Here is a 26,259-nt window from a genome sequence, read left to right as displayed (position 1 = left end):
TTATAGAAGAGGTTTAAAGAGGTAGTTGTTTGCCAGTTACATAATGAGTAGTGAGTAGAAAGCCAGCTAGAAATCAGTAGAAATCTTTTATGTCCTGTTGTTATGAATGAACACTATTGTTGTTTTAGTCTTGTGACTTAATTCAGAAGGTCTTATTCACTACATAGGCACTTGTCAGAATCACCAGCAGCTTCCTGTTCTATATTTCATTTTTGTTTCTTTAGACATTTGATTTGGTTTTACTTGCCATCCAGAGGTAGGAAATGTCTTAGAAATTTAAAGTCTCAACATCCCCACTCATGTAAAATGTTGAGAAATTTTCTGATTGAAGATTTAAACAAATACAGTAGAGAATAGTCTAATGAACCACCATGAACCCAATACTCAGTTTCAACAAAATCTCCCCCCACACTTTTTTTGTTATTGTTATTATTGAAGTTGGAATATTTTAAAGCAAATCCACATGTCATTTTACTTGTAAATAATTCAGGATGCATCCATAACTAATAAGGACTTTAAAAAAAAAACAACGGGCAGCCCGGGTGGCTCAGTGATGTAGTGCCGTCTTCAGCCCAGGGCGTGATCATGGAGACCTGGGATCGAGTCCCATGTCGGGCTCCCTGCATGGAGCCTGCTTCTCCCTCTGCCTGTGTCTCTGCCTCTCTCTCTCTCTCTCCTCTTTGTGTATTCTCATGAATAAATAAATAAAATCTTTTAAAAAATAAAAATTAAAGAAATAAAAATTTAAAAAATTTAAAAAAACAAGCTTGAGACCTTTTCACATTTCACAAAATTAACAGTAATACTTAATGTGAGTCAAAACTGAGTTCATGTTTGGTTTTCCAAATTGTCTTCAAAGTAACCTTTCTTATAATTGTGTGAATATGGACTCAAAGCATGCATTTAAACTTATTTTTAGTTGAATAAATTGTAAAAACCAGAGATTTCCTTAGTGTTTATTTAGGAATGCTGTAGTTGAATTATTTTGTGATGCAATCTAGAAGAACTAGGGGACTTTTATTGGAATTATACTGTTTTAAAACTTACTGACTTGTGTTATTTGCAGTTACCAAGACCTGAAAACATCCAGTTCTGTCACAGTTCTGTGACCTAGTGAATAGTTGATATTCTTAGTTAATCTTAAGTTCAATTTTAAAGATTTTGTTTTGTTTGTAAAACTCACATTTAAGCCTCCATATGCTAAGCATGGAGGGACCTGAAAATTCTTAGTTACCTATATTTTCCTCATTGTTGTCATCTCTTAGCTCATGTAGTTCAGTACAGGAATGACTATTTAAAAAATAACTGATTACTGAATCCATACATGGTTATTTTTTATTATTATAAATTTATTTTTTTAAATATATTTTTAAAATTTGTATTTATTTATGATAGTCACAGAGAGAGAGAGAGAGGCAGAGACACAGGCAGAGGGAGAAGCAGGCTCCATGCACCGGGAGCCCGATGTGGGATTCGATCCCAGGTCTCCAGGATCGCGCCCTGGGCCAAAGGCAGGCGCCAAACCGCTGCGCCACCCAGGGATCCCTAAATTTATTTTTTATTGGTGTTCAATTTGCCAACATATAGATTAACACCCAGTGCTCATCCCGTCAATTGCCCACCTCAGTGCCTGTCACCCAGTCACCCCCACCCCCCGACCTCCTCCCCTTCCACCACCCCTAGTTCGTTTTCCAGAGTTAGGAGTCTTCATGTTCTGTCTCCCTTTCTGATATTTCCCACACATTTTTTCTCCTTTCCCCTTTATTCCCTTTCACTATTTTTTATATTCCCCAAATGAATGAGACCATATAATGTTTGTCCTTCTCCGATTGACTTATTTCACTCAGCATAATACCCTCCAGTTCCATCCACGTCAAAGCAAATGGTGGGTATTTGTCGTTTCTAATGGCTGAGGGATATTCCATTGTATACATAAACCACATCTTCTTTATCCATTCATCTTTCGATGGACACCGAGTCTCCTTCCACAGTTTGGCTATTGTGGACATTGCTGCTATAAACATCGGGGTGCAGGTGTCCCGGCGTTTCATTGCATCTGTATCTTTGGGGTAAATCCCCAACAGTGCAATTGCTGGGTCGTAGGGCAGATCCATCTTCAACTCCCTGAGGAACCTCCACACAGTCCTCCAGAGTGGCTGCACCAGTTCACATTCCAACCAACAGTGCAGGAGGGTTCCCCTTTCTCCACATCCTCTCCAACATTTGTGGTTTCCTGCCTTGTTAATTTGCCCCATTCTCACTGGTGTGAGGTGGGATCTCATTGTGGTTTTGATTTGTGATGGCCAGTGATACGGAGCATTTCCTCATGTGCTTGTTGGCCATGTCTGTGTCTTCCTCTGTGAGATTTCTGTCCATACATGTTATTAAAGACATTTTAGAAAATGCAGATGAGGGGCGCTTGAGTGACTCAGTTGATTAAGCATCTGCCTGCGGCTCAAGTCATGATCCCAGAGTCCTGGGATCGAACCCCATATCAGGCTCCCTGCTCAGTGGGGAGCCTGCTTCTCCCTTTCCTCTCTGCTTCTGCTCTGTCTTGCTGTCTCTGTCACTAACTCTGTTTCTCTCTCTCAAGTAAAATCTTAAAAAAAAAAGAAACAAAATACAAATGAGTAAAACTATATAAAGAAAATAAATATCACCTGTAATCTCATTCCTAAGAGACACTTGTCAAAATTTTGTTATTTTAATCATTATCTTTTCATACTTAAGTTAATACCATAATGTATATATAGATTTGCATAAGATTTTTGTCTAGGCTATCACAAATAGTTTCCTTGTCATTAAAAAAAATATAAATACGTCAGAATGACTTTACATTGATTTCCTTGAATTTGTTATCAGTTATTATGCCTATTGGCTATTTATTCCCAGATTTTCCTGTTATGTATAATGTTTGGAAACATTTTTATATACAAATATTTACTACTTGTGATTATTGAAGAATGAGATATGAATTAAAAGTATTTATTTATTTTTTTGAATTAAAAGTATTTAAAATGCATAGAGAGGTCCCTAAACCATAGAAAATACTCAAAAAGAAGGGTGCCTGGGTTCTTCAGTCAGTTGGACATCTGCCTTCAGCTCAAGTTATGATCCCAGGATCATGGGATTGAGTCCCACGTCAGTCAGGTTCCCTGCTCAGCAGAGAGCCTGCTTCTTCCCCTGTCTCTCACCCTGCTCATGCTCTTTCTTCCTCGCTTGCGCTCTCAAATAAAATAAACTGTTGGGATCCCTGGGTGGCGCAGCGGTTTGGCGCCTGCCTTTGGCCCAGGGCGCGATCCTGGAGACCCGGGATCGAATCCCACGTCGGGCTCCCGGTGCATGGAGCCTGCTTCTCCCTCTGCCTCTCTCTCTCTCTCTCTGTGTGACTATCATAAATAAATAAAGAAAAAAAATAAAATAAAATAAACTGTTAAAAAGAGTACTCAAGGGCAGCCCCTGTGGCTCAGCAATTTAGCACTGCCTTCAGCCCTGGAGATGCGGGATCGAGTCCCGCATCAGGCTCCCTGCATGGAGCCTGCTTCTCCCTCTGCCTGTGTCTCTGCTTCTCTCTCTATGTGTCTCTCATGAATAAATAAATAATATCTTAAAAAAAATACTCAAGATTGTGGCAAATGCAACTTGCTTTTATCACTTAATGTAACTAGAGTGTCTTAACATACTTTATATGGATTTAGCTAGTGATTCTTTAAGAGAATAATTTTGTGAAGGAACATTAGGACTCAAATATATTACAGTCCGTCCCATCTTATCCCCTTCTTGATCCTTTCTCTGCTCCAGCTACCACCTCATTTCTCTTCATAACAAAATTATTTGGAAGAGTTATCTGTTCTTGCTATCACCAATTTCTCTTTTTTCTCTCTTCAACACACTTCATTTAGGCTTTTACTGCCACTGCTCTCTATTTCTAAATCCACTAATTATTTGTAAATTCTCATCTTACTGACCTATCAGTATTTGACATTGTTCATGCCTTTTCCTCTAAATATTTGGCTTCCCAGACATCACACTTTCCTTTGTCTTTTTTTTTTAAGATTATATTTATTTATTGAAAGACACACAGAGAGAAAGAGAGAGGCAGAGACACAGGCAGAGGGAGAAGCAGGCTGCATGCAGGGAGCCTGACATGGGACTTGATCCTGGGGATCCAGGATCACGCCCGGGGCTGAAGGCGGCGCTAAACTGCTGAGCCACCCGGGCCACCCAACACTTTCCTTTTTCACTGGCCATTACTTCTTAGTTTACTTTGCTAGTTTTCCTGGCCGTTTTTCTTTTTCTTTTTTTTTTTTTTCTTTTCTTTTATTTATTTATTTATTTATTTATTTATTTATTTATTTATTTATTTATTTATTTATTTATTTATGATAGGCACGGGGAGGGGGGGCAGAGACACAGGCAGAGGGAGAAGCAGGCTCCACGCACTGGGAGCCCGACGTGGGACTCGATCCCGGGCCTCCAGGATCGCACGCTGGGCCAAAGGCAGGCGCCAAACCGCTGCGCCACCCAGGGATCCCCGTTTTTCTTTTTTTAAATGAAAACAATTTTAAAAATGTAAAGTAAGTACGATATTATAATGAATCTACCCCATGTACCCTTCAGTAATCATCAACATTGTAGTATTTTTGTTTAATCTATACTTACTTCCAGCCATTTCTTACCTCTATTTTTTTTTATTTTTATTTGTTTATGATAGTCACAGAGAGAGAGAGGCAGAGACACAGGCAGAGGGAGAAGCAGGCTCCATGCACCGAGAGCCCGATGTGGGATTCGATCCCGGGTCTCCAGGATCGCGCCCCGGGCCAAAGGCAGGCGCCAAACCGCTGCGCCACCCAGGGATCCTGTCTTACCTCTATTTATTTAAAACGATTTTTTTAGATTTAATTATTTGAGAAAGAGAGCACAGGCATACACACAGAAGGTGGGAGTAGGGGGAGGGGGAGAGAGGGGGAGCATCTTAGGCAGACTCCCTGCTGAGTGCAGACCTGTCCTCAGGGCTTGATTTCACAATCCTGAGATATGACCTGAGCCAAAATCAAGAATCGGATGCTTAACTGACTGAGCCACCCAGGTTCTCCAGCTTACCCCTATTTATGATTTATGATTTTTCTTATTTCTAAAAGTCTTATTTAAATAGTACAATTTACATACAGTAACATTTACCTTTTCAGGTTAACAAATCTGTAAAATTTTGACAAGCAGATACAATCTTGTAACCACCACAATGTAGACACAACATAAATAGAATGTCATGTAAATGGTATTACACAGTATGTAACATTCTGATACTGGCTTCTTTCACTCAGCCTGTCTTTTAGATTCATCCAAGTTGCTCCATGCATGTATCAGTTCATTCCTTTTTACTGCTCTGTAGAAGTCCACTGATGAATGTACCACAGTTTACCCATTGACTGAAAAATGTTTAGGTTTTCTCTTTTTTTTTTCCCCCAATTAAGAATAGAGCAGCTATAAATATACTGGTACTGGTTTTGAAATAGTAGGAGTGGGACTGCTGGGTCATATGGTAAATGTATTTTAACTTTCTAAGAAACTATGAAGCTGTTATCCAGAGTGGCTGTACTAATATATGAATTTCAAGTATAAGAGTTCCAGTTGCTCCGTATTTTCACTAGTACTATCAGTATTTTATATTGAACTCTTTTGCCCCTTTTAAAATTGGGTTATTTTCTTATTGTTTTAAGAAATCTTTTTTCTATTCTGGATACAGTCATTTGCTGGATGTATAATTTGCATTTATTTTCTTCCATCTGGTATCTTGTCTTTTTATCTTAGCTGTGACTTTTGCTGAACAGAAGTTTTTAATTTTGATAAAGTCTTGTCAAATTTTTTCTTTTATGGATTGTACTTTTGGTATTTTATTTAAGAACTCTTTGCCTATGGGGTGCCTGAATGGCTCATTCCATTAAGTATCTGCCTTGGGCTCAGGTCATGATCCCAAGATCCTGGAATTGAGCCCAGTGTCAGGATCCCTGCTCAGTGGGGAATCTGCTTTTACCTCTGTCCCTCTGTCCCTCCCCTTCCTCTCAAATTAATAAATAAGATCTTAAAACAACAAAACAAAACAAAACAAAACAAAAAAAACAACTCTTTGCCTAATCCCAGGTCACAAAGATTTACTTCTATGTTTTCTTCCTTACGTTTTATAGTTCTACATTTTACATTTAGATCAACCATCTATTTTAAGTTAGTTTTTGTGTTAGGTTTAGGTTGATAATCATTTATTTTTGTATATGGATGTCCAGTGGTTTCTGTGCCATTTGTTAAAAAGATTGTCCTTTCTCCAAGTTGTTTTTGTACCTACATAAAATCATTTATTTATATGGATTTCTGGATTTCTTACTCTATTCCATTGATCTGTGGTTCTTCCCATCATTGATTCTATGCTGTCTTGATTATTGTAACTTTATAATAAGTCTTAAAATTGGGTACTATGACTCCTACAAATTATTCTTCAAAATTATTTTGGCTATTTTGCTTTTTTGCCTCTCGATATAAATATTAATTTGCCATATCTACAAAAAATCCTACTCGGATTTTGAAAGAATTGTACTAAATCTATAGATAAGTTTGGGGAAAATTGACATCTTTACTATGTTGAGTTTTCTAGCCCATAAAAATAGCCTGTCTTCTCATTTGTTTAGGTCTTTGGCTTCATTCTTCAGTGTTTTTGTAGTTCTCAGGGTGCAGATCCTGTACATATTTTGTTAAGTTTGTGAAGTTTGTGCCTAGTTATTTAATTTTGAGGCAGGAGTCATAAATGGTATTTAAATTTTTTTTTTTTTTTTTTTGGTTTTTAATTGTTCATTACTAGTATATAGAAATTTAAGGGCAGCCCAGGTGGCTGAGCGGTTTAGCCCCTGCCTTTGGCCCAGGGCACGATCCTGAAGACCCGGGATTGAGTCCCGCGTTGGGCTCCCTGCATGGAGCCTGCTTCTCCCTCCGCCTGTGTCTCTGCCTCTCTCTCTCTCTCTCTCTCTCTCTGGTCTCTCATGAATGAACAAATAAAATCTTTAAAAAAAATAAAGAAATTTAATTTAACAGTGTTGGATTTATGTCCTGTATTCTTGCTAATCACATTTACTAGTTCTAGGGTTTTCTGGGGGTAGGGGGTCATTCCTTAGTATTTTATATGTATGCAATTGTATTGTCTGTGAAGCGAAACAGTTTTTATTTCTCCTTGCCAATCTGTATGCCTTTTATTTCTTTCTCTTTGCTTGTTTTAGTGGCTAGCACTTTCACTATGGTGTTGAATAGTAATTTTTTCCTGTGGACAGCCTTGTCTTGTTTCTGATTTTAAGGGGAAGGTATCAGTCTTTTTTTAAAGATTTTATTTATTATTTTAATTTTAAAAAATATCTATTTATTTGAAAGAGAGAGAATGTGAGCGGGGGAAGGGGGAAAAGGGAGAGGGAGAGAAATCCTCAAGTGGACTCCTTGCTAAGTGTGGAACCTTGTGGGGGTGCTCAATCCCAAAACCCTGAAATCATGACCTGAGCCAAAATTAAAAGTAGGCCACCCAACTGACTGAGACACTCAGGCACCTCCATTTATTTGTTTTCATTGTAAGTAGGTTTCATGCCCAACATGGGGTTTGAACTCATGACCTGAGATCAAGAATCAGTGCTCTACCAATCAGTGCTCTGCCAAGTGGGTACCCCAGAAGTCATCAGTCTTTAAGTTTGTTATAGTTGCCCTTTATCAGACTCAGGAAATTTCCTTATATTCCTAGTTTCTTGAGAGTTTTAATTGTGAGTGGGTGTTGAATTTTGTCAAATGCTTTATCTGCAGTGGTTGAAATGATTATGTGTTTTGGGTTTTTTTTTTCTTTAGATTCAATAGGGTGGAATATATATATATATATATATAAAGATTATATATATCTTTATATATATATAAATATATATATATAAATATATATATATATATATATATATATATAAAGATTTTTATTTATCCATTCATGAGAGGTACACAGAGAGAGGCAGAGACACAAGCAGAGGGAGAAGCAGGCTCCCTGCAAGGAGCCTGATGTGGGACTCGATCCCGGGACTCTGGGATCACGCCCTGAGCTGAAGGCAAATGCTCAACTGCTGAGCCACCCAGACGTTCCAGGATGGATTAGATTGATTGCCTTCCAAAAATGAATCAGCTGGGATCCCTGGGTGGCGCAGCGGTTTAGCGCCTGCCTTTGGCCCAGGGCGCGATCCTGGAGACCCGGGATCGAGTCCCACGTCGGGCTCCCGGTGCATGGAGCCCGCTTCTCCCTCTGCCTGTGTCTCTGCCTCTCTCTCTCTCTCTCTGTGTGACTATCATAAATAAGTAAAAATTAAAAAAAAAAAAAAAAGAACAAAAATGAATCAGCTTTGCATTCTTGTGACAAACCCACTAGGTTGTAATGTATTTTCTTTCATGTATTACTGGATATCATTTACTAACATTTTGTTGAAACATTTAGCATCTTTGTTTATGAAGATATTGGTCTGTACTTTCTTGTAATGTCTTTGTGGTTTGGGTATCAGGGTAGTGTTGGCCTCATAAAATGAGTTGGGAGATGTTTCCTTTTCTTCTATTTTCTGAAGAGATTATATAGAATTGGTACTATTTCTTCTGTAAATGTGTGCTAAAATTTACCAGAGAAAATATCTGGGCCTGTAGATTTCCTTGTTATAGGATTATTCAGGTATCTAATTTATCTCTGCCTTTTGATAATTTGTAGTTTTCAAGGAAGCAGCCTATTTCAACTAAGTAGTTGAATCTGTGTGTTTAGAATTGTGTGTAATACTCCCTTATTACTTTTTAAATGACAATGGGATCTTACTTTTATCTTTTTTATTCATTCCTCTTATGTGTGTTTTCTCTTTTTTGTGTCAGTCTTCGTAGAGATTTGTTGATTTTATTCTTTTGAGAGAACCAGCTTTTGAATTCATTGATTTGCTTTTTATTATTATCATCTTCATTCTGATTTCTTTGAATTTATTTTATCCTTTTTGTTTGTTTGTCTCTCTCTTTTTTTTAAGATTTTATTTATTTGACAGAGAGTGAGTGCACAAGGAGGCAGAGCTGCAGGCAGAGAGAAAGGGAGAAGCAAGCTTCCTATAGAGCAGAGAGCCTGATGCAGGGCTCGATCTCAGGACCCTGGGATCATGACCTGAGCCAAAGGCAGACACTTAATCAACTGAGCCACCTAGGTGCCCCTGTTTTGATTTCTTAAGATAGAAAGTTAGATTAGTGACAGAGACCTTTCTACTTATATTAGACAGCTCAGGCTGCCATAACAAAATACCAAAGAATGGGCGGCTTAAACAACAGAAAATGATTTCTCACAAAAGAAGAGGCTTCAGAATTAAACCCAGTTTGTTGGCACCCTAATCTTGGACTTCCCAGTCTAAACTGGGTTTAATTCTAAAGCCTCTTCTTTTGGCTTGTAGGCAGCTGCCCTTTGGCTGTATACTCACATGACTTCTTCTTATACACACTGGGGAAGATGGAGAAAGAACAAGCTCTCTGATGTCTTTTCTTATAAGGGCACTAATCCTATCAGATCAGGACTCCCATTTGTATGATCTCATTTAACCTTAATTACTTCTGGGCAGCCTGAGTGGCTCAGCGGTTTAGCACTGCCTTCGGCCCAGGGTGTGATCCTGGGGTTCCGGGATCGAGTCCCACATTGGGCTCCCTGCATGGAGTCTGCTTCTCCCTCTGCCTGTGCCTCTGCCTCTCTCTCTGTGTCTCTCATGAATCAATAAATAAAATCTTAAAAAAAAAAAAAAAACTTCTGTACTACAACCATACTGGGTTAGAGCTTCAACATATGAATTGTGGAGAAATACAAATAGTGAGTACATGACTCTACTTTTCTAATATAAGCATTTAGTGATATATATATATATATATATATATATATATATATTTCCTTGTAAGTATTTCTTTAGTTTGCTTCCCACAAATTTTGATATTTTACATTTTGTTTAGAGTATTTTCCAATTTTTCTTGAGATTACCTTTTAACCCATGGCTTATTTCAAAGTGTGTTGTTTAATGTCCAAGTGTCTGGAGGTTTCCCTGTAATATATTTGTTATTGATTTCTAATTTCAATCCATTATGATGAGAGAATGTACTTTGTATGATTTCAATTATTTTATATTTGTTAAGGTTGTTTTATGACTCAGGATAGATGGTCTCTCTTTTTGAATGTCCCATGAGCACTTGAAAAAAATGCATATTCTATTTTTATTTGCACTATTCTATAATACTTTTTTTAGATTTTATTTATTTATTCATAGAGACACAGAGAGAGAGAGAGAGAGGCAGAGAGAGAGAGACAGAGACACAGGCAGAGGGAGAAGCAGGCTCCATGCAGGGAGCCTGATGTGGGACTTAATACCAGGTCTCCAGGATCACACCCCAGGCTGCAGGTGGCACTAAACCACTGTGCCACCGGGGCTGCCTGCAGTATTCTATAAATATCAATGAGATCCTGTTATTTGATGATATATTTCAATTCTTCTATATCCCTACTAAGTTTTAGTCTAGTGGGTCTGTCTCTTCCTGGAAGAAGGGTCTTGAAATAACCACCTGTAATTGTATTGTACATTTGTCTATTTTTTCTTTCAGTTCTTAGATTTTGCTTTGTGAATTTTGAAGCTCAGTTGTAGGTGCATAGGTGTCTAAAACTGTCAGCTTAGTGAGTTGTCCCTGTTATCATCATCTAATATTCTTCTTTATCCCTGATAATTTCTTTGCTCTAAAGTCTATTTTGTCTAATATTAATATAGCCATTCCAACTTTCTTTGGTAACTAGTTGTACAGTGCCTCTTTTTTTATCTTTTAAAATTTAAATTAGTAGAGGTGCCTGGGTGGCTCAGTTGGTTAAGCATCTGACTCTTGGTTTCAGCTCAGGTCATGAACTCACAATTGTGAGATTGAGACCCTGCATTGGGTTCCATACTCATTGTGGAGTCTGCTTCAGATTCTCTCTCCCTCTCCTTCTCTCTTTCCCTCTGCTTCTTCCCATGCTCATGCTCTCTCTTTCTCATAAAAATAAATAAATAAATAAATAAATAAATAAATAAATAAATAAATAAATAAAGTCTTTAAAAATTTAAACTAATAAACTTTATTTTTTATTTTTTTTTATTTTTTTTTAAATTTTTATTTATTTATGATAGTCACAGAGAGAGAGAGACAGGCGCAGAGACACAGGCAGAGGGAGAAGCAGGCTCCATGCACCGGGAGCCTGACGTGGGATTCGATCCCGGGTCTCCAGGATCGTGCCCTGGGCCAAAGGCAGGCGCCAAACCGCTGCGCCACCCAGGGATCCCTAAACTTTATTTTTTAAAGCATTTTTAGGTTTACAGAAAAATTGAGTAGAAAGCATAGAGTTCCCATATACCATCCTCCCCTAAAATACACTGTTTCTCCTAATATTTTGCATTAGGGTGATACATGTATTAAAATTGATGAGCCAATATTCATACATTATTATTAAGTTAAGTCCATTATTTATATTAGGTTTAACTCTTTGTATTGTACAGCTCTGTGGGTTTTGACTAGTGGCTTTTGACTAACATGTAATGTCATGTATCCACTATTAAAGTACCATACCAAGTAGTTTATTCTATTTGCCTTCAACCTGCCTAAGTTAAAATGATTTTAACTTATATTTGACATTTCTAATATATTTGAACAACCAGTTTTCTTTTTTAAAAGATTTCATTTGGGGCACCTGGGTAGCTCATTGGTTGAGCACCTGCCTTTGGCTCAGGTCATGATCCTGGAGTCCTGGGATTGAGCCCCACATCAGGGTCCCCACAGGGAGCCTGCTTCTCCCTCTGCCTATGTCTCTGTCCCTCTGTGTGTCTCTCATGAACAAATAAATAAATCTTTTTTAAAAAATCAAAGATTTTAATTATTTATTTGAAAAAGAGTGCACACAAACAGGGTAAGGGGTGGGAAAGGGGAGGCAGTCTCCCTGCTGAGCAGGGAACCCAAGGCAGGGCTCCATCCTAGGATCCTGAGATCATGACCTGAGCCGAAGGCAGATGCCTAACCAACTGAGCTACCCAGGCATCTCTGAACAACCTGTCTTTTAATTGGCATTTTTAGACCATTTACATTTAATGTAATTTTTGATATGTTTAGATTTAAGTCTGCTATCTTACTGTTTTTTTGTTCTTCCTATTTTTAATCCTCTTATGATATCCTTTTCCTACCTTTTCAGTCATTTGAACCTTTTGTGATACTCTATTTTAATCATTTAAATTCATCTATTAGATTTTGACTGTACCTTTTTATGTAGATTTTATTGGTTGCTCTAGGCATCTCTTTTTCTCAATACACACACCTCACTTTTTTTTAAGATTATTTATTTATTTATTTATTTATTTATTTATTTATGAGAGACACAAAGAGAGAGGCAGAGACATAGGCAGAGGGAGAAGCAGGCACCCCGTGGGGAACCCAATGTGGGACTCAATCCCAGGACCCCAAGATCACGACCTAAGCCAAAAGCAGGTCCTCAACCACTAAATCACCCAGGCGTCCCCACACCTAACTTTTAATGGTGTACTTAGAATTAATACTTTGCCATTTTAGGTAGAATGTTGAAACCTTACCACCATATGGGTTCCTGTACTATCTCCCCTTAATGTTATAGTTGTCCTATCTATAACATTTATTGACATGCAGTGAAAATTCCGTTAAATCATCGTACATTTTTTTGTTTGCAAGCATCAAACATTTCACTTCAAAGAATTCAAGAGGAGAAAAATGTATTATATGTAATGAAATATTTAGCATTTATATTTTTCTTTGTTAATGGTGTTCCAAGATTAGTTGTATTATTCCTCATCTTTCTGAAGAACTTTCTTTTGGCCATTCTTTTAGAATAGATCTGTTAGCAATGAATTTTCTTAGTTTTCCCTTGTCTGAGAAAGTTTTTTTTTTTTTTAAGATTTTATTCATTTATTCATGAGAGACAGAGAAAGAGAGAGAGAGAGAGAGAGAGAGAGGCAGAGACATAGGCAAAGGGGATCACGCCCTGAACCAAAGGCAGATGCTCAACCGATGAGCCACCAGGTATCCCATGAGAAAATCTTTATGTCCTCTTCAGTCCTGAAGAATATTTTTTTCTGGATATAGAAAGCTGTATTTCCTTTCAGCACTTTAAAAATGTTGTTTTATTTCCTTCTAGTCCCCTTTCTGATGAGAAATATAAAGGCATTCAGATCATTGTTTCCTTAATAGCGTAATACATCATTTTTCTCTCCTTGCTTTGCTTTCAAGATTTATTTTTTTCTTTGTCTTTAGTTTTTAGCTGTGAGATTATTATGACTCCAGGAGTGGATTTTGTTTTACTTATTGTATTTATGAATTGCTGAGCTTCTTGACTCTATATATGTTTATGTCTTCTGTCAAATTTGTAAAGTTTTTAATCATTATTTCTTCACATATTTCACTGGACTCTGTTTCTTCTCTCCTTTTAGGATATTGATGGCCCAAAATTAGATATTTTGGTATTGCCCTACAGATCTTTGATGATTTGTTCTTTGTATTTCCTCCCGTGTTTTTTCTCTTTATTGTTCACATTTGATGTTAATTTCTTTTTTTTTTTAATTTTTATTTATTTATGATAGTCACAGAGAGAGAGAGGCAGAGACACAGGCAGAGGGAGAAGCAGGCTCCATGCACCAGGAGCCTGATGTGGGATTCGATCCCGGGTCTCCAGGATCGCGCCCTGGGCCAAAGGCAGGCGCCAAACCGCTGCGCCACCCAGGGATCCCTTGATGTTGATTTCTATTTGATCTTGCTGTTGAGATTTGACCTGTCTTCAATTTTATCTGTATTCAGTTTGAATTTGATCTTTCTGAAAATTAACTGGATTCTTCTGTCATTTCTGTTCTGCTACTGAAACCATGAAGTATTTATATTTTGGTTGTTATATTTTTCAGTTCTAGAATTTCCATTTGGTTCTTCTTTATATCCTCTATTTTTTCTTAAAATATTCTATCTTGCCATTAGTTTCAAGAATATTTCCCTAATTACTTAGAGAAAGACTTACTTTTCTTTTTTAATAGAAGAAAGTTACTGTTTCAATCATGGATAGGGATATTAGGTATTATTAGGTCAATATAGGCATTTATTATGCTTAAACATAATTGTCAGGTGACAGATTATCTTTCTAGCTCTACAAAGTCTTTTTGAAAAAAAAATTTTTTAAATATTTATTTATTTATGTATGATAGTCACAGAGAGAGAGAGAGAGGCAGAGACACAGGCAGAGGGAGAAGCAGGCTCCATGCACCGGGAGCCTGATATGGGATTCGATCCCAGGTCTCCAGGATCACGCCCTGGGCCAAAGGCAGGCGCTAAACCGCTGCGCCACCCAGGGATCCCCTCCTTGAAAAAAAAATTTTTAAGAGAATTTAGTTATCCATTCATGAGAAACACACAGAGAGGCAGAGACATAGGCATAGGGAGAAGCAGGCTCCCATAGGGAGCCTGATGTGGGACTCAGTCCCAGGACCCCAGGATCATGACCTGAGCTAAAGGCAGTTGCTCAACCACTGAGCCACCCAGCTGCCCTGAATACTTTTTTTTTTTTTAATTGAAGTGTAGTTGACACACAGTGTTACATTAGTGTGAAGTGTACAACATAGTGATTTGTCTACACATTTTATGCAGCTGTTGGAGCATTTTTATAATAGCTATTTTAATAGAGGTCAGATTTCCTATATTTGTGTCATCTCAGTGTTATATCTGGTCCTCTCTTTTCCTATGCAAATTGAAATTCATTCTTTCTTTCTTTCTTTCTTTCTTTCTTTCTTTCTTTCTTTCTTTCTCTCTCTCTCTCTTCTTTCTTTCTTTCTTCTTTCTTTTCTTTTCTTTTCTTTTCTTTTCTTTTCTTTTCTTTTCTTTTCTTTTCTTTTTGTATGCCAAGTAATTTTTGAATTGTATCCTGGAAAATACGAATATTATGTTACAAGGTTCTGGGTCTGGTTTAAATGCCATGGTGAACATTGACTTTTATTTTAGCACATATTTGAACTGGTTAGTTTCAGCTTGCAGGTTCTGTCCAGCCTTCAGTGTATGGTGATTTCGAAGTCATTTGAGTTTTCTTTTTTTTTTTCTTTTTTTTTTTTTTTCATTTGAGTTTTCTAAGCTTTTGCAGTGCTATTTAGATTTTTTGGCAGGTGCACTAACCATTAACCCATCTGGGACTTGACCATTGGTTATTTCATAGTTCAGAGTGGCTTTCTTAGGAGATACATGCTGAATTATTTAATGTGTAAAAGGTCATTATGAAAACATATCAAATATCTCTGAAAAAAATTGCATACATGGATGTATACACACATATATACTAAACCTGTATATGAATCTAGGTAGCTATTGTACTAGTTTTGCAAATTCTCTGTATGTTAGAAATTTCTCAAAAATTTGGAAGCAAAAAAGAAATGTAGGTCAAAAACATGCCATTCCTCTGGTTAAGAACCCCCAGTGGCCTCTCAAGTGAGATTGCCTCTTTAAATGTAAAAGCCAGATTTCTGTCAATGGTCTCTGGCCATTCAGGATCAGCTTTCTAACCCCCTAATCATCTCTCATCTCTTTCAGAGTAAAAGCTAGATCTTTTTTTTTTTTTTTTTTTTTTTCCTGTTTGACCCTTAATGAATCTATCTCATATTCCTAGAGCTTATCATAGAGTCTGGCCCATAGTAAGAACACAGGCACACAACAAATATATTTTTGAATGAATGACTAGTTGTCTTTGTGACAGATTTTATTGTTTTCCTTGGGATGCCTAGACTCAACCCATATATTATTTTGTGCTACTGAAGACCTTGTACCACTTGTACTGTCCATTAGTTCCTGTAGCAATAGAGATTATTACAACCTTTCCTTGGGCTCTTAAAAATCAGGACCTGAGGTCACTTACATGTCTTCTGTCTTGGAGCCATGCATACTTTTTCTTTTTAAAGATTTTTATTTATTTATTTTTAGAAAAAGAGCACTAGTGGGGGGGAGGAACAGAGGGAGGGGGACAAGCAGACTCCCTCCTGAGTGCAGAGCCAGGAGCTGGAGAAGGGCTCCATCCCAAGATCCTGAATTCATGACCTGAGCTGAAACCAAGAGTCATGTTTAACCGACTGAGCCACCAAGGTGCCCCAGAGCCATTACTCTTTTTTTCAGGTGTCATTTGTACCACTTCCTTTTTGTTATCTCCTTTTTGTTATTTATCCTCATCCACATTCTTACACTCTATTCTTATCCTTTTTCATCAGTTTTATCAGTAAAATGCCTTCACAGTTTCCTCATTCTCCCATTTTATAGCCAAAATCTCTTCTTCCATCCTTTTGGAGACACATATGGAAGGAGGAACAGATAGCTACTAGTATTCTGTGTTGCCTACCTTCTTCCCCCAAGTGGAAAATGATTTGACAAATATAGCTCACTGGAAAGAAAATCCTCTGTTTCTAGGTTTTGTCTTTATTTCTGAAGTCTAGCCTAGTAGCTTTTAAGCAAAGACCATTGCTCTGTCCTTAGTCATTTTACAGGTGAGAAAAAGGTAAAGTAGATTTAAAAGTGAACTTCCAACTCCATACATATCTGCAACTCATTATTCTTATTTAATAAGACTTTATTTTGGCATCTCTACATATGCAGCAGGAAGGAACTGCTGCTGTGTCTTTAAAAGCTATCCTCAGAGCAGTGTGGAGGCAGGCATGTCACCGAAGTGCTTGAATGAGAGCGAAAAGAGGAGTTGGGAGGGGATGCTCTTGCAGCCTGCCTCTGTGTGTGTGTGTGTGTGTGTGTGTGTGTGTGTGTGTGCGTGTGTGTGCGCGCGCGTGTGTGAGGTGTGACTGTTGGCAGAGCTCTAGGTGACATCTCTTTGAACAGCTGGGCCGTGGTCTGCTTCAGAGCTGCTTGTCGAGCAATTAGCCTGCTGGAGACGCAGCAGCAAGGATCAGTAGCATTTCATTCAAGGGTGAAGGGGGCGGGAGGGTACCGTGGGCGAGGGAAGAGGCACAGGTTTCCCAGAAGAAATTTCTTCCTGCAAAATTCCGGCAGAACAGATCTTACAATGAGGTCTCCATTAATAATGTGAGCTTGCTGTTGGTTTAAGTGCAGATCCATCTGGGGTGAGTTTTGGATAATTTTTTTTCTTTATATAAAAGTCCTTGAACTCCATAGACTGGGTAGGGAAGAAGCTAGAGAAATAGATACCTTTTTTTATCTTGGTCAATTTAACTGTATAATACACTAGGAAATTAGAGAATTACCAAATGTTGAGTTTTGTGGGCATTTTCATTTGCTGATTTTTACCTTTAAAATGTTTTAAAAATTAGGTTTGCCAGAACTTTCATTGTATTCAGATTCTACCTCTTTCATGGCTATTTCAAGTGATGCTTCATTCAGATTTAGCTTATGAGAATAGTGGTGATTTCTGTTCCTTTGGTGATGCTGTTGACGCACATTGCAGGAAGCAGGGAATCCCCTATAAATATCCTTCACTGTGTCATTCCACAGCTATCCACACCCGGCTGGTGAATATGTCTCTGTGTCCTATGTCTTTATGTAACTGCCCCCTAGTCTTTAACTGTGAAGATAAGAAATATGTCGCCTTTGCTGTGTCTAGGAACCTTTTTTTGATTATGAACATCTAGGAAGAATTTGTTCAGCCTTTTTACTGAAACGTGCCTTTTGACATATTGAGCTTTATCATAAGAATTTCCTGTGGGTTTATTGCTTCTTATTTTGGATTACTTGTTTCTTGTAATTGGCTTATTTTTGTTTGCTGGCCTTGGTTTCTAAAGAGTGCGGAGATGGGATTCCCTCTGCCTCCAGTGACGTAGTGATTTTGTTTGCAGTCTTTTTTCTTCTGAGAGGGAGGGGATAGAGAGAAAGAAGAAGAAAATCCATCGGAAGCGGTGCGTTCTCCCATCTATGCCTTGATGATAACTGGGTTCTACTGAACAGAGCAGAAGCCAAAATGGGATGTTGTTAAGGATAGCAATGCTATTTGTTTGTTTCCTTTTAGAATAGATTGGGGCCAAAGTAGGGACTGCTGAAGCATAGTGCCTGAATTAACCCTATATGTCCTGCTGCTATTGAATTTTACCTAATTGCTTTTTTAAAATATGGAATGTGAAAGGGCTCATAAGCAGGTTTCTGGAACCTAGCATCCATGAGTAATTCTAGGTTGAGCATTAGAATTTGGAATTTTTCTACCTTATTTGCACTGGTCCTCAGCAGGCAGTTTGTATGCTGTTTCTCAGACTTCAAAAATGGGTAGTTGGATGAAATTTCTTGCCTCTGTAGTTAGACTGAAAGTCTCATTTTGAATGTATGGAGCTAAAGCAAAGTTTTAGGAAGAAATTGTCAGATACCTTCTTGGGTATGAATCTAACTTACCCTTTTCAGGATTAAGTATCTGAGCTTCTAGTTCTTTTTTATGCAACTCCATTTTAATACCACTGATCTCTGGAGGGCTGCCTGCAGAGGTCAGTGTAAAAAATCCAGTAGACTAGAGCCCAGGAAAATTTCAGGTTTGCCTGTCTGGATGTGTTTGGGTAACATGTGGAAAAGAACCTTTAAGAACTTGCTGGCTTGTTTTCTGTCCTGAAATTCTTTTCTGTTCTGTGCTTTTCGTTTATTCTAAGTTCTGTGTATAAAGTGAAAAGAGTAATGTCTGCTAGACTTATATTCAGTCCTATTTTTTATGGTAGTTCAAATATATCCATATTATCAAATTACTATAGAGACATAAATATTTCAAACTAACAAAATTAAAATTTTATTTGGAGAGAAGTGGGGGAGAAGAAGAAAGATAATCCTAGGGTAAACTTAGAGCATTCTAGAAAAATAACTTATTTTGAAGTTTGCCAGACATTGGAGCTAAAAGGATTAAGAGAAATTCCACCACATCCTTGCATCTCCGTATTGCAACAAATATGTGGATAATTTCTTGCTAGCTTTTCAGGAAACCCCTGTGGTGGACAGCCCTTATTAATTGTTGCTGGGAGACTGCTCTGACGTCATTGGGAGCAGTTCCCCGTCTGCAGGGAGGACAGGAATAGCCATAGAGGGGGAAGAAAACTGCTGTGAAATTAAAAGATGACGGTTTCGTTAACTTGGTTTCTCTTCCATTTGGGAGTGGGTGGGATCGACCTAAGTCTTTCTTAAATGTTTCAGTCATTAGCAGTGGAAAAATTACTAAGAGATCTTTTTGTTTCTAGTGAAAGTGCCTTCTTTTTCATCTTTGTTTTCTAACTATCAAGGTTTTGGAAAAGGTCAAGGCAAGAAAAGCTGTTGAAAGGTATTGGAGAAGTAAGATTTCAGTTTCTTTTTATCCTTCCTTTCTTTTCTCACTTTTTCTTTTTTTAAAGGGGGAGGAATAGGTCAAGAACTGCTTTTGCAAAAGGTGTCTACTGTCACCCTATTTGGGGTAATGTAAAATGTGATATATGTTGAAAGAACTTGCTGGCAAAATTGATAGAGACTATTTCTGTGCCTAAAACTTTATACGTATTTTTCTCGGATGTTCTCTCCTATCCTACTGACTCCCAAGCCTGTCGGGAGCTTTTTTTTTTTTTTTTTCTTTTTTCTTTTTTAAAGGTATGTGTTTAAATGCTTGGACTCTGGATTTAGGCTGCCTGAGCTCAAATCCCAGCTATGCCAATTGCTGGTTCTCTGACCTTGGACATATTGCTTAACCTCTCCTTTTCTACATATGTAAAATATATGAAATGAAGAGAATAACAGTATCCACTTCTTAGGGTTGTTTTAAGGCTTAAAAGAGTTAATGCATGTAAAGCCTTTAAGATAGTTCCTGGTCATCTTTAAAGCTTACTTAGCATTAGCCATTATTAATGTTTAGAAATTAAACAGGGATGTACCATTTATATCTTAAGATCACCAGTATTTTTTGAGGAAGCTAGAAGTGATTTTTTTTTAATTTTTTTTATTTATTTATGATAGTCACACAGAGAGAGAGAGAGAGAGGCAGAGACATAGGCAGAGGGAGAAGCAGGCTCCATGCACTGGGAGCCCGACGTGGGATTCGATCCCGGGTCTCCAGGATCGCGCCCTGGGCCAAAGGCAGGCACCAAACCGCTGCGCCACCCAGGGATCCCTAGAAGTGATTTTAAAGCCATGTAGGATAGTATTTTTTTGAGGAAGCTAGAAGTGATTTTAAAGCCATTTAGGATACTGAGGTTTTTTTTTTTTTTTTTTTTGGATACTGAGTTTTTTTAAAAGACTATAATATAATTTAAATATAATCTAAATATTTAAGGTTAAAATTAACACAGTTGATCCTTTTAGGAAGTATCTTCTCTAATTTGATACTTATTACTTGAGGCCAAATTGAACGTTTTAAGTCAGATTAATAGCTCTCTTTTTCTTTCCTTGGCCATCATTCATCTTTTGACTTCTGTAGATGATGGTTGGTTGCTTTTTTTATTTTTTGTTTTGTGTTTACTTTGTACTGTTGGTTCTGATGTACTTAAAAAAAAAAATCTTAGGACACTTGCCTTTATTGTCCACCTCTGAAACTTTGTATCCTCTGCTTTCTCTGAGTTGATGAAGTAGTATTCCGCCTCCATATATTTATGAGAGTGTAAGATTTATATAAAGCACTAAATAGAAAGAATCCTTAAATTCACAAGCTTAAAAACTCTAGGATCTGAGGTGCCTAGCTGGCTCAGTCAGTCAAGCATGTAACTCTTGATCTCATGTCATGAATTCAAGACCCATGTTGGGCATAGAACTCACTTTAAAAAAAAAATCTAAGATCTTAAATTGACCAAATGTCAAATTACAAACAAATACTGAGATATTCAATGTCTCTATTCCCTTTTACTTTCTTATAGTTTCATATTAAAGACTTAGAGAGTTTTTCTTTTGTGGTTTTTGAAGCTTCATCTTTTGGACCTCTCTCTAATATCTAGATGTACTCACAGGAGCTAATAGGTGGTATAAAACATTAACATGAAAGAGAATATTTCCCTGTGTGACTTCTTATCCTTTCCTCCCTTTTTTGGGGTGAGGGGACAGAGGGAGAGGGAGAGAGAGAGAGAGAGAGAGAATGAATCTTAAGCAGGCTCCCCTCCTATCACAGAGCCTGACACAGGGCTCTATTTCACAACTCTGAGATCGTGACCTCAGCTGATATCAACCTTAACCAATTCAGCTAGTCAGACACCCCTTTTCTTCCCTATTAATTTTCTTAGGCCAGTGAGTCTAAAAGAATACAGGGTAGGGATCCCTGGGTGGCGCAGCGGTTTGGCGCCTGCCTTTGGCCCAGGGCGCGATCCTGGAGACCCGGGATCGAATCCCACGTCGGGCTCCCGGTGCATGGAGCCTGCTTCTCCCTCTGCCTGTCTCTGCCTCTCTCTCTCTCTGTGACTATCATAAATAAATAAAAATTAAAAAATTAAAAAAAAAAAGAATACAGGGTATATATCTTTTCTAGTGGAATATATAGGAGAGGAGATTTAATATTACTAAAATGGGGCATGAGTTGAAGAAAAGTAAAAAGCACGACTGGGTAAATATCTAACTTAAAGTCCAGGCACTGTCATAGGATGTGCTAAATGGGCATTATATGTTCCTGGAGGAACAGTTGAAAAGTGCTATAATTACATAGTGTGGCTATCCTTGCTTCTACTAACTGGAGTGAACTAAGGAAGAAATTTTTTACCTCCAAAACTCATGAATGTATTTATTCTAGGGAATTGATAAGAAATATGAATAAAGTTTTAAGTATAAAGATATTCATCACAGCATTATTTTATTATAAAAATTAACAGCATCCTAACTATCCAATAGTAGGGAAATGGTTAAAAATTATGGTACATGTGGTGTACTGGCTGGCTCAGTCAGTTAGAGCATGCCACTCTTAATCTTGGGGTTGTGAGTTTGAGCTCCACTTTGGGTGTAGAGATTACTTAAAAATGAAATTTTAAAAATTATGATAACTATATATAGTAGAATATTAGATAGCTATTAAAATAACTTAAAAGTAATAATAGAGAAAATGGTTACAGTTGGTTTTGGGGGTGGTCACAGTTTTAGTAGTAAGAGAAATCATAGTATAAAGATGTTCTGTATAATGTATACTATATAAAAATATTTAGATATGGAAATATATACAATGTGGATATGAATTCCATACAAATATGGAAACAAAATTTAGAAAAATTTATCTGAAAACAGTTATTAATAGAACTTATCTCTTAATTATAGATTATGGTTGATTTTTCTTTTCTTTTTGTGTGTTTTCTGTAAGTATAAAGTTTATAATACTTTCTGATCTTAAAATGAGGATGAAAAATATTTAATCCTTACTGTTAGTACCTGAAAGTAAATTTTCAGACTGTGTTAAAGTGAAGATAAATGTGGTAACTTATATAAATTCCTGAGTATAGTGTTTGGAACACAGTAGGTACACAATAAATGAGAGCTGCTATGGCTGTTGTTGGAAATTGAGGAAGATGGCTTCCTTTGACCAGAGCCCAGGGCGGTCATACTAAGAAAATAGCCTATTCATGCAACTTCTTGTGCTTCTGAGGTCAGTAAATATGCTGTGTTTCTCTATGTACTGGCCCAGGATCTTAAAAAAAAGGGGGGGAGAGTTGTAGGACTGGAGTAAAATGTTTGGGTTTTCTGTTATGAAGGTATAAAGGAAACTGATGTAAAGAGAAACCTAGGAGTGATTTTTTTTTTCTTTTGGCAGTGATTTCTTTTTTTATTTTTGATATTATTTATGATTCACATGACAAGTTACATTTTACCTCTTTTCTGGGTTGTCTCCTTAACAACCTTAATATCTCTTTAATTCTTGGGAAATTTGAAACAGTGTAACAGGAAACATTTTTTCTGTTCTAGGAATTTCTGGAACTCTGTCTATTGCTTCTCATGTTAGTCTGCTCTTATGGGTCCGTTGGAACTCAATGCTGACAAAAGAGATGTAGACTTCCATCTACTTTGGACTTATTTGGGAACTGAGATGTGCATGTAAGAAACTGTATTCAGCATGTAAAAAACATACTGGAAATATACATGTAGGTGGCTATTTTTAGTGGGCATTAGTGTCAGATTTTTTTTATCATTTGAGTGTTCTTCATAAGCTATCCTTATTAATAATAAGTGACTTGTACAAGAAATACATGTTTATTAGTCACAGAAAGAATGATTGTGGTGTCTTGCTGTGGCTTTTGTGTCTGAAACCATAGTCTCCTATAATGCACGATAATACAAATGTACTTCATGCTACTGAACTATATACTTAAAAATGAATAAAATGATAATTTTTATGTCGTGTGTATTTAGCACAACTAAAACAAAACAAAAATGAGCCAGATGAAAATGCAGAATTTCCAAGCTAATTTTGACCCTTGACTGTTAAGATTCTACTTCTCAGCGTTCACTTACCACCATATACCACAAGGTGGGGACCAAAGTTGCTTGTTGCATCCAGAGATATTGTATCAGTTATTGGTGAAAAGCATGCTAGGAAAGCAGAATACCTTGTAATATGTTAGGTGGATTTTAGAATGTTAATGAGCACCACTGAGGAGAATGATGGGTTGTTTCAGTCTAGTCTCCTTATCTAGTTTGTAATTATCTTGTTTCCTCTTTGCTTCAAGGAAGTCTATAGCTGAGGGAGAAGGAATGGGGGCATATGGTACGTGAAGAGAAAATGTATTATTTCCTCATTTGGGGGATCCCTGGGTGGCGCAGCGGTTTGGCGCCTGCCTTTGGCCCAGGGCGCGATCCTGGAGACCCGGGATCGAATCCCACGTCAGGCTCCCGGTGCATGGAGCCTGCTTCTCCCTCTGCCTGTGTCTCTGCCTCTCTCTCTCTCTCTCTCTCTGTGACTATCATAAATAAATAAAATTAAAAAAAAATTTATATTTCCTCATTTGGACATGGCAGTTTTTTCCTTTAAGCATAGTGGAGGGTGGTAGGGGCTGGGAATATAGAGAAGAAGACAGACATATAGAATTTGAAGGACTGTATGAGCTGTGATTTGCAAAATATGGAAAATAAGGACTTGAGATCTATAAGTTTTGAGGCTTATTTTAACAGTTCAAAAAAAATTATGTGAAAAGGTTAGCTGTCTTAAGTTAAAGCTTTTAGCTCTCCCTGTGTGTTGTGGCATCAGAATCTTCAATACCATAATTTCAGCTGGGCAGCACTCCTTAATACTAATCCTCAATTTATCTTGGTGTAGGTTTTTCACAGTTCAAGGATCCCTGAATTTCTCTACTGAAATTAAACAAGGGAAAATTTCTGGAGTTTTTGGGATCCCTTATTATTTGCATAGATTCATTGTCATTGCTATTCATTCTTTCTCCCCACTATTCATTTTTAGCGTATCAGAATGGCAGAGTTTCTTATTTGTCTGTAGAGACTATTTTTTGACAGTATTTGCAGCAGTTTCTGTGGAAAATGCTTTATTTAAAAAAAAAAAAAAAAGGCAGAAGGAAATCTTGTCTTGTAGCTCTTAGTGATAGAGCCTGTTGCCATGGAGTCCTGGATCAGATTGGCTGACCTGGGGACCAATGAGCAGATAGAACATAAACACATCATCATTTAACCTTGCAGAATTCATGTATTCAATGATATATGACATTAACACCATAACTGTATATAGAGCTGGGAAATAAAATGTTTCAAGAATGGTATAAGGTGTTTTTTTCTTCTCTTTGAAAATTTGCAGCTTAATATAAACACTGTAATGATACATTATATTCTTCATATGATTTGATTGGAAGAAAATATGGTGGGCAACACCTATCACCTATTTGTGAATCAAGCTGCTGCTGAATAATTGAACTTAGGCCAGCTCTAAGTGAAACTCTGGCCTTCTATACCAGAGGAAATTTGTCTTTATATCTTGAGGTGCCTTTATTATTTTTAGCTTTAAAAGCTGAGTCCGAAATTGACAACTTTTTTCTTACTTGCTTTTTCCTTGTTCTCTTCTGCTCTGATACGGTAACATGGTAGATCCCTATCAGTGTTATATTGGCACTCTATTTGTGCAGAATTAGAGAATTAGCTGGGAGTTGCTTCTGTGTTTTCCATCTTCACTTTCCTAGCTTGATTGACATAGGTCTGGGAGATTTCACTCAGCTCAATGTTATATAGTTCCTTGTTATAGTAGATCATGGCATGTATTTTCTCCTGTACCTATTGCTTTGGAGAATGAGAGTGAGTCATTCATACCAAGAAAATTCCCCCTCTAGATCTTATAAATGAAATAAGAATACTGTGTTCCTCTTCTTACATTTTACATCAAAGATAATTGAGAAAGTATGGTAGGTCTTGTTCTCCTCTCCTGTAGTGCTTCCATACTTGACTATTTACAGATTTAAAGGACTGAAAGAGACCTAAAGAGGTCCATGAATTTGTTCTCCTCTTTTGAGGTATTTGCATCTCTTTGAATGATATGTGAACTTTTCATTATACTGTTGCTTTCTGTGTCAGAGGAAGAAAACAAACCAGATTTATCTGTTACGCAAAGAAAAGCAAAAAGTTTGTTTGGTGTCTAATTAAATAACTTTTTGTTGAGGAGACCTTAGGGGAGTCGGATAAGAAGTATTTGGGGTTTTGTAATTTTAGGTTTTTAAAAATATTTTATTTATTTATTCATGAAAGACACAGAGAGAGAGGCAGAGGGAGAAGCAGGCTCCATGCAGGGAGCCTGACGTGGGACTCGATCCCGGGTCTCCAGGACCACGCCGTGGGCTGAAGGTGGCACCAAACCGCTGAGCCACTTGGGCTGCCCTGTAATTTTAGTTATTGTGACCAGAGAAAGGCTCACTGAGATGGCATTTCAGTAAAGACCTGAAGAGACTAAGCAAGCAATGCTGTTATCTGGAAAACGATCACTCCAGGCTGAAGGAACGAACAGCAAAAATAATCAGTAAAGTGGGATTAGGGCATAGGGAGGAGCTAGTATGGCTGGACCTGCAAAAGTGGGGTTCAGGGTCAGGCAGTAGTAAGGATGGGGTCAGAGGGCCAACTGGTAGTAGATTATTTAAGTTTTGTAGGTCATTTTAAGAACTTTGGCTTTTGCTCTGAGTGAGATGGGGAGCCGTTGGATGGTTTTAAGCAAAGGTGTAACATGATCTGAAATGTTTTTTCACAATCACTCTGGCTGCTGCGTTTAGAAAATACTGTAGGGGAGCAAGATTGGAAGTAAGAGACCAGTTA

General features: G+C 37.6%; 1 protein-coding gene across 29 annotated transcripts in view; it reads left to right on the top strand.

Moving 5' to 3' along the window:
* R3HDM2 (R3H domain containing 2) overlaps positions 1-26,259 on the top strand; it is a 164,606-nt gene that overhangs the window by 80,879 nt on the left and 57,468 nt on the right. Inside the window, exon 1 of one of the 29 annotated variants that reach the window (XM_077913483.1) lies at positions 22,927-23,055. The exons of the other annotated variants lie outside the window; for them this stretch is intronic. The gene's annotated coding sequence lies outside the window, so the exon portion shown is untranslated. Of the gene's footprint in view, positions 1-22,926; positions 23,056-26,259 lie in introns of those variants that run through there. 29 annotated transcript variants of the gene reach the window in all.

This window comes from Canis aureus, chromosome 11 (assembly GCF_053574225.1).
Source record: "Canis aureus isolate CA01 chromosome 11, VMU_Caureus_v.1.0, whole genome shotgun sequence".
NCBI lineage: Eukaryota > Metazoa > Chordata > Mammalia > Carnivora > Canidae > Canis > Canis aureus.
The sequence above is the reverse complement of the archived record's forward strand: the minus strand, read 5'-3'. Positions and strand labels throughout refer to the sequence as shown.